General features: G+C 41.4%; 1 protein-coding gene across 1 annotated transcript in view; it reads left to right on the top strand.

The window, feature by feature from the left end:
• Positions 1-14,584, top strand: part of LOC101164176 (porphobilinogen deaminase) — a 156,164-nt gene that overhangs the window by 64,901 nt on the left and 76,679 nt on the right. The window lies entirely within an intron of this gene.

Here is a 14,584-nt window from a genome sequence, read left to right as displayed (position 1 = left end):
AGGAGGGATCCTCCCCCAGGACGGACCGGCGATTTACCAGAAATCTTAGAGACGAATTAACTTATCTAAATCTACAACTACATATATAAAAGTCCAGCAGACGAGCCTCATCCAGCCGTGGTTGTGGGGACAGTCAAAGGCGCGAGTCGAGCCGGAGATGAGCCAGAGGCAGGATCCACAGCCAGGTGTAGGAGCAGGAGCAGAGGCGAGGTAAACGGTCAGGAACTGGAGCACGGATGAGCCAACAGGAGTCTGGAAGCACTCCCACTCCCCAGGAGGGGAGAGGAAAAGAGGGACAATACATGAATCGCACTGCACCAAACAGAGGCATGGAGAACTAAATGATAAATTATGATCAAGAATAGAGGAGAGGAAGGGTAGAAGTAAAAACAGGAAAGAGGACAGAACCCCAGTGCACCATAGTTACCCCAGCTTCAACTTCTAGCAGCCTTTTAAAAGAAATAGTTATTATTAAGTTTAATTTAAACAAATTAACATTAAGTTAAATAATCTCTGAATACTAACTAGTCTGACAATAAGCCTGTCCAAAGAGGAATGTTTTCAGTCTAACTTTGAATGTAGAAACTGAGTCGTCCTCTCTTACATGAGCTGGGAGTTTATTCCATAAGACAGGGGCTTGGTGGCTAAACGCTCTACCTCCAACCGTACTTTTACTAATTATAGGAACCACAAGCAGTCCTGCATTTTGCGAGCGAAGTGTTCTCATTGGATGGTAAGGGACTATGAGGTCCTTAATATAGGACGGGGCCATACCATGTAAGGCCTTATAGGTTAACAGGAGGATCTTGAACTTGATTCTATAATCAACTGGGAGCCAATGGAGCGAAACTAACACAGGAGTGATGTGATCTCTTCTGCTGGTTCCAGCTAACAATCTAGCTGCTGCGTTCTGAACAAGCTGGAGACTTCTTAAGGAACTCTTAGGACACGCTGCTAACAAGGAGTTACAGTAATCCAGCCTCGACGTAACAAATGCATGGATGAGTTTTTCAGCATCACTCTTAGAAAGTAGATTTCTGATCTTAGCAATATTCCGCAGGTGAAAAAAGGCAGTTCTACATGCCTGAGATATGTGAGCCTTAAATGATAAATCCTGGTCAAGTAAAACCCCAAGGTTTCTAACTGTGGAATTGGGGGCTATACTTATGCCATCCAGGGAGACTATCTGAGCAGACAGAGCATCTCTGAGGTTTTTAGGACCAAGTATAATGACTTCAGTTTTTTCTGGGTTCAAGAGGAGGTAATTAATTGTCATCCAGGTCTTGATGTCTCTGATGCAGGCGTTCAGTTTCTCTATCTGGTCATTCTGGTCAGGCTTCATGGATAAATACAACTGTGTCAGCATTAGTTTTCACTGTCAGCATAACAGTGAAAACTAATGCTGTGTTTTCTGATTATGTTTCCTAGGGGTAGCATATAAAGCGTAAACAGGATCGGTCCCAAGACTGAGCCCTGTGGGACTCCATAGTTGACTCGAGTGCACTGAGAGGAATGGCCATTTACATTAACGAACTGATACCTATCGGACAGATAGGATTTAAACCACTGGAGGGCAGATCCTCTGATCCCTATGTCCTGCTCTAATCTATGGAGTAAAATACCGTGGTCGATAGTGTCAAAGGCTGCACTGAGGTCTAACAGGACCAGAATAGAAAGTAGTCCCTTTTCTGAGGCCAGTAATAAGTCATTAGAGACTCTAACTAGTGCAGTTTCCGTACTGTGGTGAGGTCTAAACCCCGACTGAAAGTCTTCAAAGTGGCTGTTGTCCTGTAGGTGGCAGTAAAGCTGCCTAACTACAACTCTTTCTAGGATTTTAGAAATAAAGGGCAGGTTTGATATCGGTCTATAGTTGGCCAAGATGCTAGGATCCAAACTGGGCTTTTTCAGAAGAGGTTTAACAACTGCATATTTAAAGGACTGTGGCACGTAACCCGTTTCCAGAGAGGTATTTATCATTGTTAATATGGAATCATTAATTAGGGGAAAAGTTTCTTTAAAAAGTCTAGTGGGAATTGGGTCTAACAGACACGTTGAGGATTTGAAGGACGTAATAATTGATGTTATTTCCACTTGATCCACAATAGTGAAGCAGTCTAATGTTACAGAGGTTTCTATGGATGCCTCCATTTCTACCGCTTCAGCCTGCTCTGGGCTGATAGTAGGAATAACTTGATTTAACTTATGTCTAATATTTGAGATTTTACTATCGAAAAATGTAAGAAAATCATCAGAGCTGAGAGAAACAGGAACATGTGGTTCTACTGAGCTCTGACTGCGAGTTAATTTAGCTATAGTGCTAAAAAGAAATCTTGGATTGTTTCCATTCTCTGATTTTAAGGTTGAATAGTATTGGCTTCTAGCTCTACGCAGAGCTTTTTTATAATTTAATAGGCTATGTTTCCAGATATCCAGAGACTGCTCTGAACCTGAGCGGCGCCATTCTCTTTCCAACTTACGGGTTTCTTGTTTAATAGAACAAGTTTCAGCGTTTAACCACGGTGCTACTCGGTTTTGTCTAACGAACTTAGGTTTTAAGGGGGCAACAACATCGAGTGTACTCCCGAGGGCTTGTAAGGCATCATTAACAAAGTGGTCATTTATACTAGGACTGATGCTATGGGAGCTGGTCTCAGAGTATTTTCTCAGAATATCACTAAGTACTGGCTGAACTGTGTGTTTAAACTCAGACACAGAACGGTCAGTTAAGGTTCTTCTAAGCTGTTTCTTATTCACTGGGACAGAAGGATGTTCCAGTGTAAACTGGAAGGTAATCAGAAAGTGATCAGAAATGATGGGGTTAAGAGGAAGGACACTCAGCTGGCTGATCTCTATCCCATGGGTTAGAACAAGGTCCAGGGTGTGCTTATGACAGTGAGTGGGTTCATTCACACTTTGGATGAAACCAACATCATCTAATAAAGCTGCAAAAGCCTTTCCTAGACAGTCACTGGGGTCATCAACATGAATATTAAAATCCCCTAATATTATAATTTGATCAGAATCTAAGACAATAGTCGATAGGAAGTCGGAAAACTCAGTTAAAAATTCTGAATATAAATAATTATTAGTAAAACAGGTTTTCGAGTTTTCCTGTTTGGGTGACTTAAAGACAATATGATGCTTTCAAATGAATTATAAGCATTTTTAACTTTAGGGCTGAGAAGTAAGCTAGACTGTGATATTACTGCCAAACCACCTCCTTTCCCTGAAATCCTGGATTTCTGATAGTTAGCATAAGTGTGTGTGGGGGGGGGGGGGGGGTTGCTTCATTCAATCTAACATAGTCATCCTGTTGGAGCCAAGTTTCTGTTAAGGCTAAAAGACTAAGATTGTTATCAGTAATTAACTCATTGACTAAGAGGGACTTGGAGGAAATGGATCGAATGTTTAATAAACCGCATTTAATGACATCATAATTCTGCTTGTGAGAACTGCTGTCTGTCACTTTGAGGTTTCTATGACGCGCTCCTTTCATTTGTCTTTCAGCACATAAGCTAAAGCTCGGACCTGCTTGACTTTCCCTGCATGGGTTTTGCACCGGCACTAACCCTAAGGGAGGCTCAGAGGAGCGTTTTACACTGCTGCTCTGCGCCCGGGTCTCGTTTCTGGATTGTTCACTTGCCGGACAGTACAAAAAAAGACAAATGATACCTATTTGTTCATGAAATTTGATCAGTAAAAACTTTGTGGCAGTCTTCTTGTCTGCCAACAAAAAAAAACTGTCTGTCAGACGTCTTCCTGGATCATGAAAAGTTTGTGGCAATCTGGAAGTCTTGGTTCGATGAAACCAACAGGACGTCATCCGCAAATAGCAGAGACGGAATCCTGTGGCCCCCAAACGTCAATAATTTTCTTAGACTCTAGGTCTGTCTCTGTATTGTTTTTCTTTTAGCACACAAATTGTTATTTATGGTGTTATGGGGGCGCCCCTTTGGAGGGGAGCTACTCTTTTACTCTTGCCTCTCTGCTGCCCTCTATTGGTCTTCTCTTGTTGCCAGCAGGCTGCCGTTGTCTTTTTTACACAGGCGAACAGGATTATTTCCAGGGAACCTGACGCATCTGGAACTGATCTTCACCGATCCATGCAGTCTTTAAACCCTATTCATCCCTTCACTCCTCGCCCGTCCATCAACTATAAATGTCAGCAGGTCGAATGTGACTGCTTTCATAACTTGCTGATGGTGAATGAGGGACACCTGTGTGGGAGGGCGTGGTCACACACAGCAGGGAGTCTGTTCTTTTCTCATAGGAAACCAGTGCGCGGCCTGCGAGGGCAGAAGGAGGACTATTGGAACCAGCGTGTGGAATTCCTGACGCTTGGGCATGGCCTGCTGTCGGAGCCAGAGGCGCACGGCCCGTGACGCTTGGGTGCGACCAGCAAGGTGCAGGCAGGAGGAGAGCTTGGAGCCGGAGGTGCGAAATCCACAACGTAGAGGCGGCAAAGCACCGGCCACAGCCATCACGGGTCTCGGGGCGAGGACCAGCAAAACACTTAAGTGGAGGAGGAGAGAGACAGCATACCCCTGGGGAGGTCGTACACTGCCATTTGGAGATGCAGAGGGGTGAACGGGCCTCACCCCTCCTAAAATTCAGTGTGCCAGCTATACCCCGAGATTTGATGAACAGTCCATACCTCAGCCGCAAGTGGATTTTATTTGGGTTTTATAGGGATTGCCTTTTATTTATTTAGTGTTTTAGTGTTTATAAAACTATTTGTGGGTTTTTCTTGTTTTTCTTGCATTTATTTTTATTGGCTTGTAGTGCAGGCCGGCTCATGCGAAGAACTTAGGGGTGGGACGAACGTCAAGGTGGACACTTGGACTATAGCGTCACATGGACAACTCACCACCACCGTTCTCCTAAAGACTCTTCATGCGACGGCTTTAAATGTGTTTTATGTCATCCTAAATTTTTTAGGTTTTTATCTTTCCTGGTTTTAGATAATTGTATTAAAACCAGTTACCTACAAAGGCTTTGGCTGTCTCTGGAGCGACTGGCAAACTCCCCTGAGGATCCTTAAAATGTTGGGAGCTCTGGGGCTTCACCACCCCTCTGACATAAAGGTCGCCTCCGAATTTACCCTGGTCTTTCTGCTGTGTGTCTCTAATCTGTTCCATTGCATTGCATGAGGAGTGTCTCTCATGACCGTCAGTAAATTCACTTTGACTCTGTTGTGTCTCCAGACATTCTGGATACAAGTCAATTAATTGGTTCTGCTCTCTTCACTCATCCAAAACCTAAACAACCCCATGCACTCTCCTTCCTAACAGACTCTCCTGTTTCCAGTTTCTCTGCTTTTTGCTGCAAAATTTACATGGCCAGGCTACAATAACACAGGTGTCCATTTTTCCTCTGAACGACGGTAGTTTACTTTTAAAAGTACAAAAACATGGATGTTTTGACATAAAACATACATTTAACAAAACTCAGTGAGAAGGAGAGGGTTATTAACTTTATAAAAAAACGTTATCTCAAATAATCACCATTCCCACATATAACATATGGGGCGACAGTGGCTCAGGTGGTTGAGCGGGTCGTCCAATGATCGAAGGGTTGGCGGTTCAATCTCCGCTCCCACCAGCCAAAATGTTGTGTCCTTGGGCAAGACACTTCACCTTCCTTGCCTCCAGTGTGACTCCACTGGTGTGTGAATCTGCATGAATGATCCCGGTGATGGTCAGAGGGGCCGTAGGCGCGAACTGGCATCCACGCCTCCGTCAGTCTGCCCCAGGGCAGCTGTGGCTACAACCGTAGCTACCATCACCAAGTATGAATGAGGAGTGAATGAATAATGTGTCTTGAAAAGCGCAGATAAATCCAATCCATTATTATTATTATAAAAAAAGCATAAAAGGAACAAATAAATGTAATACACACAAAATAAAATAAAAGAACATAGATCCATCCAAATAGTTTAATACTTGTTAGGGATTCACATTAAGTTTATATGTCTGAACAAAACCAAGTAATTTCAAGCCATTCCTCTTTTTCACATAATTGAGTCATTGAAAATAAAAACAGATCTTTATGAAACGTAATAAAAAGTGATTTGGTCTTCAAGAATATATTTTTGTGAAAATAAAATTTTCCTTGTAATATCAGGTCATTAAGAACAATATATTCTGGTCTATTACAGTGACCAAAAATATAAACGCAACACTTTTGTTATTGCTCCCATTTTTTATGGTATGAACTCAAAGATGTGAAACATTTTCCACATACACAAAATAACCAGTTCTTTGAAATATTGTTCACAAATCTGTCTAAATCTGTGATAGTGAGCACTTCTCCTTTGCCAAGACAATCCATCCCACCTAACAGGTGTGCCATATCAAGATGCTGATTAGACAGCATGATTATTGCACAGGTGTGCCTTAGACTGGCCACAGGAAAAGGCCACTCTGAAATCTTCAGTTGTATCACACAGCACAATGCCACAGATGTTTCAAGTTTTGAGGGAGCGTGCAATTGGCATGCTGATAGCAGGAATGTCCACCAGAGCTCGTTGGAGAGGTGTTCTCTTCACGGATGAATCCCGGTTTACACTGTTCAGGGCAGATGGCAGACAGCGTTGTGTGGGTGATCGGTTTTCTGATGTCAATGTTGTGGATCGAGTAGCCCGTGGTGGTGGTGGGGTTATGGTATGGGCAGGCATATGTTATGGGCGAAGAACACAGGTGCATTTCATTGATGGCATTTTGAATGCACAGAGATACCGAGACGAGATCCTGGGGCCCATTGTTGTGCCGTACATCCAACAACATCAGCTCATGTTGCAGCGTGATAATGCACGGCCCCATGTTGCAAGGATCTGTACACAATTCTTGGAAGCTGGAAACATCCCAGTTCTTGCATGGCCAGCATACTCACCGGACATGTCACCCATTGAGCATGTTTGGGATGCTCTGGATCGGCGTATATTACACCGTGTTCCAGTTCCTGCCAATATCCAGCAACTTCGCACAGCCATTGAGGAAGAGTGGACCAACATTCCACAGGCCACAATAGACAACCTGATCAACTCTATGCGAAGGAGATGTGTCGCACTTCATGAGGCAAATGGTGGTCACACCAGATACTGACTGGTTGTCTGAGTCCCCTGACCCCCTCAATAAAACAAAACTGAAGATTTCAGAGTGGCCTTTTCTTGTGGCCAGTCTAAGGCACACCTGTGCAATAATCATGCTGTCTAATCAACATCTTGATATGGCACACCTGTGAGGTGGGATGGATTGTCTTGGCAAAGGAGACGTGCTCACTATCACAGATTTAGACAGATTTGTGAACAATATTTCAGAGAACTGGTTATTTTGTGTATGTGGAAAATGTTTCACATCTTTGAGTTCATACCATAAAAAATGGGAGCAATAACAAAAGTGTTGCGTTTATATTTTTTGTCAGTGTAGATGTTACCACCCTGAATAAAACATTTTTTGCATCTAAATGAACTGGCATTGCAATTTTGGAAGAATACCAAAAGCAGAACTCTTCCCAAAATGTTAAAGAATAAATGATCCTCCGTCTCAATGTCATTTAAACAAAAACTGCAGTCATTCTCTTCAAACCCAAAATGAAGTCTCAAAAATTCCTTGGAAGGGTAAACATCACTAATTATTTTAAAATGAATGTCTTTTATTTTTGGTTAAAAAAAAGAAGATTAAATGAAATTCGACCTTAATTCAATTACCTCTTCTTTAGAGAAGTGTTTAGAAATGTTTGAAGTGAACTTTGTTCAACAATAGATTTTGTGATCATTGGATCAACGTCTGAGGAAGAGCTTTGATCACAGCATCATCTTGTTTCCAATCAAATAATTGAAATTTAGAACTACAATTTTCAAACGTCAAAATATTTCCAGAATGATTCAGTAGATGCAGAACAGACCATATCCCTTTAGTCAGCCAGTTATTGTAAAACAAGGATTTGTTTCTTCGTAACACATAATGGCAGTTCCAGAGAGGCGTGGTGTGCCGACTAAAGTTGTGCTTATAGATTAGTTTCCAGTGCAGTAAAACTTGTTGATGAAAGGCAGAAAGTTTGATCGGCAGTTTCTTCAGGTCATAATCAGATTTCAGCAGAAAATTAATTTCACCCAACACCTTAATATTTTAGAGGGGAATTGAAACCAGAAACCTTTTTCGTTCTTTAAGAAGGATCTCAGCCAGTTGACTTTAATCTTCCCATTTAACATTCAACATCAATAGCTTTAAGTCTCCCTCCTCATAATCCGTTAACATCACACATTTTCTATGATGACGAGTTTTGAATTTCCAAATGAACTTAAAGTTAACTTGATTTATGTCTTTAATTGCAGATTTTTCTGAAGGATTAAGAACATTCTGGGTAGATTCATCTTGATAGAGATTCCATTTTTACTAGAAAAACTCTACCCAGAATAGAAATATCTCGATTGGACCACAAACTTAGGTCTAATTTACATTTATCTAGAGTTTTCAAAAAGTTTCGATCCTTCAGTGATTTGGTGTCTTTGTTATGTCAGGGGTGCCCAAACTTTTTTGCTCAAAGGGCCAAAATCTAAATGTGATCCCTGTCTGTGGTCCAAGTACAATCAGTTTTTTGCATAAAAGCAGAAAACAAAGAATATGGTTTAATGTGTTTATTTTGATTCTGTATTTACCAAGGTAACACACAAAAATAAAAGAATTTCTTTGAAACCTTTAAATACAACAGCAAGGCCTCACTGCAATTTTTAACTGAAAAACAAGAACAAGCTAAAAAAAACAAACTTTCTTCCAATGAAAACAGCAAACTGCGATCCTCAATGATAGACGTGGAGCTGTTCTTTTGACTTTATCAGTGACTGAATGTTGGGCTGCAGCTTACTCACTGATAGTGTTAGTATGTCTTGCAAGTGTGAGTCTGTGAGGGTCCCTCTAAGTTTGATCTTGTTCAGGTTCATGAGACTAAATGTTTGCCTAAAAAATGGAGGTGCTGCCAAACAGAGATAGCATTATTTGTGCATTTTTTCTCATCTGCGGGTACCTTTGTAGTGATACATGTGGATAAAAATCCTTCAGGGGCAGTGATGCACATTTTCTTTTTAGCTCTGAGTCGCATTGAAAATCAACCAACTCATTCTGCAAATGTTCTGGAACTGAGTCGGGGCTCATGCTGAAGGGCTCCATGTCATCTGCCGTCTTCTTGAAGTCCACAAAGCGCAAATCAGACTCCTTGCTTATGTTCCTGAGAATTTCTCCATATTCTGGCAAACTGTCCACCTCCACATTCACTTCTCTCAGGCTGGGGCGGGGCGCCAAGTTTCCTCAAGAGAAAAAGTAAAATAAGAATGTGACCATTATTATCATTAGTACTACTCTGAGGCCACATAAGCTACAGGACACAAAAGACAAAAAAGAGAGCAAAGGAAGCAGACCAAAGAAACAAAGACAAACAATGACGTTTTCTGTCAAACAGGCGACACAGCGATAGACACACATGGAGCAGCACGTGTTACAATCACAAATAACAAACGGCCAAAAGTCTGTGTGCAGCATGTTACTGACTTACCTGCTGGAAGATGCTGACAGAGATGTTGCAGCTTCATTTGGAAAGCTGCAACAACGGCTCCGTTATGATCTGTTCTTTGCCTTGAAGTTGAACATTGTTGAGCAGGTCAGTTATGTCCACCATAAAGGCCACGACGAAAATCCATCTTTTATGAGAGGGGATTTATGTGTCCCTGCTTGCACTCGAAAGAAACTCCGCCCTAACCGGTGAATACCCAGATATATTTAACTTGGGATTTAACAGGAACGTTTTGAATTGTTGTTAAAGTGGAATATTTAATCAGCAGTAATTCACATTTTTCAGATTGAGTTTCAGACCAGAAGCTCTGGAGAAAAAATCTATTAATAGAATCACAGAAATCTGTCTGCTGTCCTTCATAAAAATAGCTGTGTCGTCAGCAAACTGGGTGATTGCTATTTATGCCTAAAGCATTGAGTTTTTTATCCAAATGAATAACATTTCAGCTGCTATGATGAAAAGTAAAGGAGAGATGGGACAGCCTTGTTTAACTCCTTTGTTAATGGAGAATCTCAGCCAGATTCCATGTGGCAATAATGACACTACTGTATTCGTATCTCTATATTGTGTATATATATAGTATCACTATTGAGCTGCAGTTTAGCTCAGCCAGTAGAGCAGGTCGTTCAACAACCAACCAGTTGGCGGATCAATGCCTGCCTTCACCAGCCAGTCGTCTCCCCCTGAGCGCAGCCAGTCCACAGCTCACCGCCCCCCCCCCCATGGGATGGGCCAAAATGTGGAGGAGAATTTCCCCATTGTGGGGTAAATAAAGTGTCTATTAAAATATTATAAAGTGTTTTGGTTAAATTGATGAAGTTGGGTTTGAAACCAAATAAATCTAAAGTTTGAAGATGAATTGATGTTGTAGACTGTAGAACGCTGTAAAAAAAATCAAGAAACAAAATGAAGCCTTCGTCTTCAATCAGATGATTGTAATCCAACACGTCCAATATGAGGCGGATGCTATTATGAATGGATTGGCCTTTCAGAAAGCCTGATTGAGTGTCAGAAGTAATCTGGGACATCCCAGTTTTTACTTTGGTGGCAAATATGTGGATTAAGATTTTATAGTCGTTATTAAGCAGGGTAATTAGTCTCAGATTATCAATCAGTCGAGGCTCTTTGACAGATTTAGGTATGAGAGTCATGATGCCTTGCTTCATAGTTGTTGGTAGAGTGTGCGTGTTAGTTATTTCTTTCGGTGTCAGGTAGATCAGGTCTTTCACCTGTTCCCAGAAAAGTCTATAAAAATGAACAGTCAGCCCATCTGAACCTGGAGATTTGTCTAAAGCTAAGCCCTTCATAGCATCTTCTACCTCTGACATGGTGATCTCTGCCTCACAAAGCTCTTTGCAGCCATCATCTATTTTAGGGACCAATCGTTTGATTTGATTCAGAAAGGCTTCAGCATCGTGGAGGGAACATGAGGACGAGTATAGCTCACTGTAGAACTGAAACATTTCTTTTGTAATCGTTGTGGGATCAGTGCACTCCACATCTTTAATTAACAACGTTTTTAAACTGTTTCTCTCTTGCCTTCTTTTTTCCAGTCTACAGAAATATGCAGAACTTTTTTCACCTTCCTCAATCTATCTTGCTCTCGATCTGATATATGCGCCCTCGGCCTTATTTATGTACATTTTACCCAAGGAGGATTGCAAGATGATCATTTTCTGTTTATGATTTTCATCTGAGTCTAAATTGGGGCATATTGAGTTTGTTTCTCTGATCATTTCTTCTTCCTTTAGTTTATAATGCTTATCTGATTATCTCTAGATGTGGAAATTTGTCTTAATTTATATTTATAAAACTCCCATCTATCTCTATAAGATGTGAATTGAGCCTCCCTATTAATTTTATTAATTGTTTTAATAATGTTTTCACAGTATGTTTCATCATAAAGAAGATTAGAATTAAATTTCCAATAGCCTTATTTTCTAGATTGAGAATTCTGAGGTTGCGTGGAAAGTCTGACCACACTGTGATCCGTTAACGGAGCAGCTGAAATGTTCACTTTCCGGACAAAACTCTGATGATCATCTGATATCAGCCAAAAGTCTAGTCTAGATTTAGCTGTACCATCCGGTTTAAACCAGGTAAAGGCTTGGGCATCAGGGTTATCTCTACGCCATACATCTATTAGATGCAGCTCTGTGCCGAAATTAAGGAGTATTAGATTATAATGGTGATTCAAAAATGCAGATGGAGATCTGTCCAGCCGATCATCCACCAAGTTAAAATCACCACCCATTATTTGTATTTGAATAGGATATCTTGGTCTAAGGGGTGTCAAACAGACGGCCCGCGGGCCGTATCCGGACCGCCAGATGGTTCAATCCGGCCCAGTCATGAAGAGTAAAAATTATTGGGATGTTTAAAAAACACAAGCACGTTTCTAGTCCATTCGTGTGGAGAGTTATGATTTTAAGATGGCACAAGGGTTACAGAAATAACTAATAACTGAAATGTGCCATTCCACCACTAGGGGAACAAAGGAAAACCAAAACAGGTGAAACTGCATATCTCTCTGCACGTGCCAAAAGCAAAACCTAACAGCTTTGCGTCTGGGTAAGATGCACTTTGGTTCCCTGTGAGCCTCACCCCTGTTACGTTGATACAAGAATGATCAGTAGTGACACAATAATGACCAAGATGTTGTCAAAAAGAAAAAAAGGTTGAAGTTAAGTGCTGAGCTTTCCAGGAAAAATGGAGAGTTTTATTTGTTCACGGAGGTGAATGCAAAATCTGCAGGCTTGGTATTTCATTAACAGGTCGCAGTGCTCAAATAATATAACATTCAGCACCATTATGAGACTCTCCATAAAGAAAAGTTTCACCATTTGGTAGGGGTGTAACGATACACGTAGTTGAATCAAACCGTTTTGGTATGGCAGTTTTGATTTGGTTCACTTCTGTACCGTTTCGTTACGTTTTTCTTTTTTTCCCCGCATAAGCATTGTAACGATCCATTTGCTTTGTCACTCATAGCGGGGAAACGAGAGCCGAGCTGCTAATGAACTAGCTGCAATGACTGTCCTTGCCCCCCCATACTCCACACACCCTGAAACAGTCTCAGAGAGAGAGTAGAAAGAGATATAGATTGTTGCAGCTCCTTTCCAGCATTTAAACACGTTTATACCATGGTCCCGTTGAATACTCGATTCTGATTGGCTGCTGGCTGTGTATTAAAACTTGATAACTGCCAGTGAAAAAAGAAATTCCGGTCACCTAGCTTAAATGTTTTGTATCACTGCGCCGGCTTCATTAAAACAACCTTTTGGTTCATCATTTGGACAAAAACAAGCGGTAAGAGGTGAACTTTCTCTCTGAACTGATGCTTTGGTCAACCCATCGGAAAGATCAGCATATATATATATATGAATCTTGACTGCAGCGGTGGTGCTGCGCGACGCGGACTATACGGTTAATGGCGTTTGTTAAGGGTTAATGGCCGACAAAGTGTGCGTTATTACTTTTTAACGCACGCCGTCCTGCTGGCCCTGGCCTGGGTGGTTGTTGTCTATCTGCTGCTGTGCGGCCGTCGTTAGGGGATTCCGGCTGCCGCAGCTGCTGCTGTGGTGGGGGTCTTGGGGTGGGGATGGCTGGCACTCTCCCTCCTTCTTTTCACATTCCACCATCCATTTTAGAAGAACATGAACACTCAGCTGAGCACAGGTGTTAGCTCACCTTTGCACTAATATTTTGCGTGATTGAATGAAATATTTCATACTAGATGGTTTGAATGCATAAGTATGCGTGTGTGAACATTATTTGTATTGTGTACATGTTGACATGTGAACATTTTTGGGGCCAACAGGTCTGGTTAAAATGAATAAAGTTTGGCCTCGATTACAAAAAGGGTTTATTCAGACATACCTTTGGTTTGTCTGAAGATTAATAACCCCTCTTGTTAAAGTAAAATATGTCCAACACAAGAGGCCCTCAGCTCTCATCTGTCTGCCCAGCTGTTGGACAGGACAAGTTTAAAAAAAAATAAAAAAGTATCCAAAGTTTTTGATTTCTGGCAGCTAATAGTTTTTCTTATTTTAGTATTAAGCAGATCACCTACATAGGTCAGTGTCATTTATTGTTTTGTAAAACCATTAAATGCATTATGCAAGACATTTTTTCCTGCCTTTTTGTACCGAAAAAATATCGAAAATGTACCAAACTGAAATTTTGAACCGAACCGAATTGAGATTTTAGCGTATCGTTACACCCCTACCATTTGGAGTTAAGAAAAGAGAAGATTTACCAACTATTAGCTGGACAGAAGAACAACCGTCAGCATTTACTGCAGCCGTGACGTCACTGATGGAGCAGTGACAGATACCTTACTGCAGACAAGTTGGAGCAAACATCCAAAACGGTTTCAGATGATGAACATGAAAAAATGCTGAAGGCTGCAGAAGTCTTGTTCCCAAAAAGCAGTCGACCTTTGCCAACATAAGTCTGTCAAGGATTACGTAAGTGTTAGCGGCCGACAAAGTGTGCGTCAGTACTTTTTAACGCACGCCGTGGAAGCCTGAACCGTCCGACGCGAAGTTTCCGCGAAGTGCGTCAAAAAGTAATAACCCACACTTCGAAGGCCATTAACCCGCTTATACCATGGTCACTTACAAAAGCAATACATATTAACCAGTTTTTAGTCCTTAATACTTGTTTTTTTCCGATTTGGATTGTAACAAATAGTCCGCGTCGCGCTGCACCACCACTGCAAACTCCCCACGCATTGCAACGGAGATGCAGACAGATCCGTGTGAATTCTCGTAAATACAGGACAACTGGGGATCGAGCTCGTACTCAGTTTTATGTTCTAGCGGGTCGCCAGGTTTTTTAATCGTATCTTTTTTATGTGTGGCTAATATGGAGTTAAGCTGCAGTTGTGCAGGAGTTCCTACCAATAACCCTGTAAACCTGTGGAGAAATGCAAGAAAAAAGGAAAAAGGGAAAGAGGGCAACAAAGGAACAGAGGCCAGGAATGAATCTTTTATCTCTGAAATCACAGAATAAA

The sequence above is a fragment of the Oryzias latipes genome, chromosome 13 (assembly GCF_053564925.1).
Source record: "Oryzias latipes strain Hd-rR chromosome 13, Olatipes_Hd-rR_3.1".
NCBI classification, from domain to species: domain Eukaryota; kingdom Metazoa; phylum Chordata; class Actinopteri; order Beloniformes; family Adrianichthyidae; genus Oryzias; species Oryzias latipes.
The sequence above is the reverse complement of the archived record's forward strand: the minus strand, read 5'-3'. Positions and strand labels throughout refer to the sequence as shown.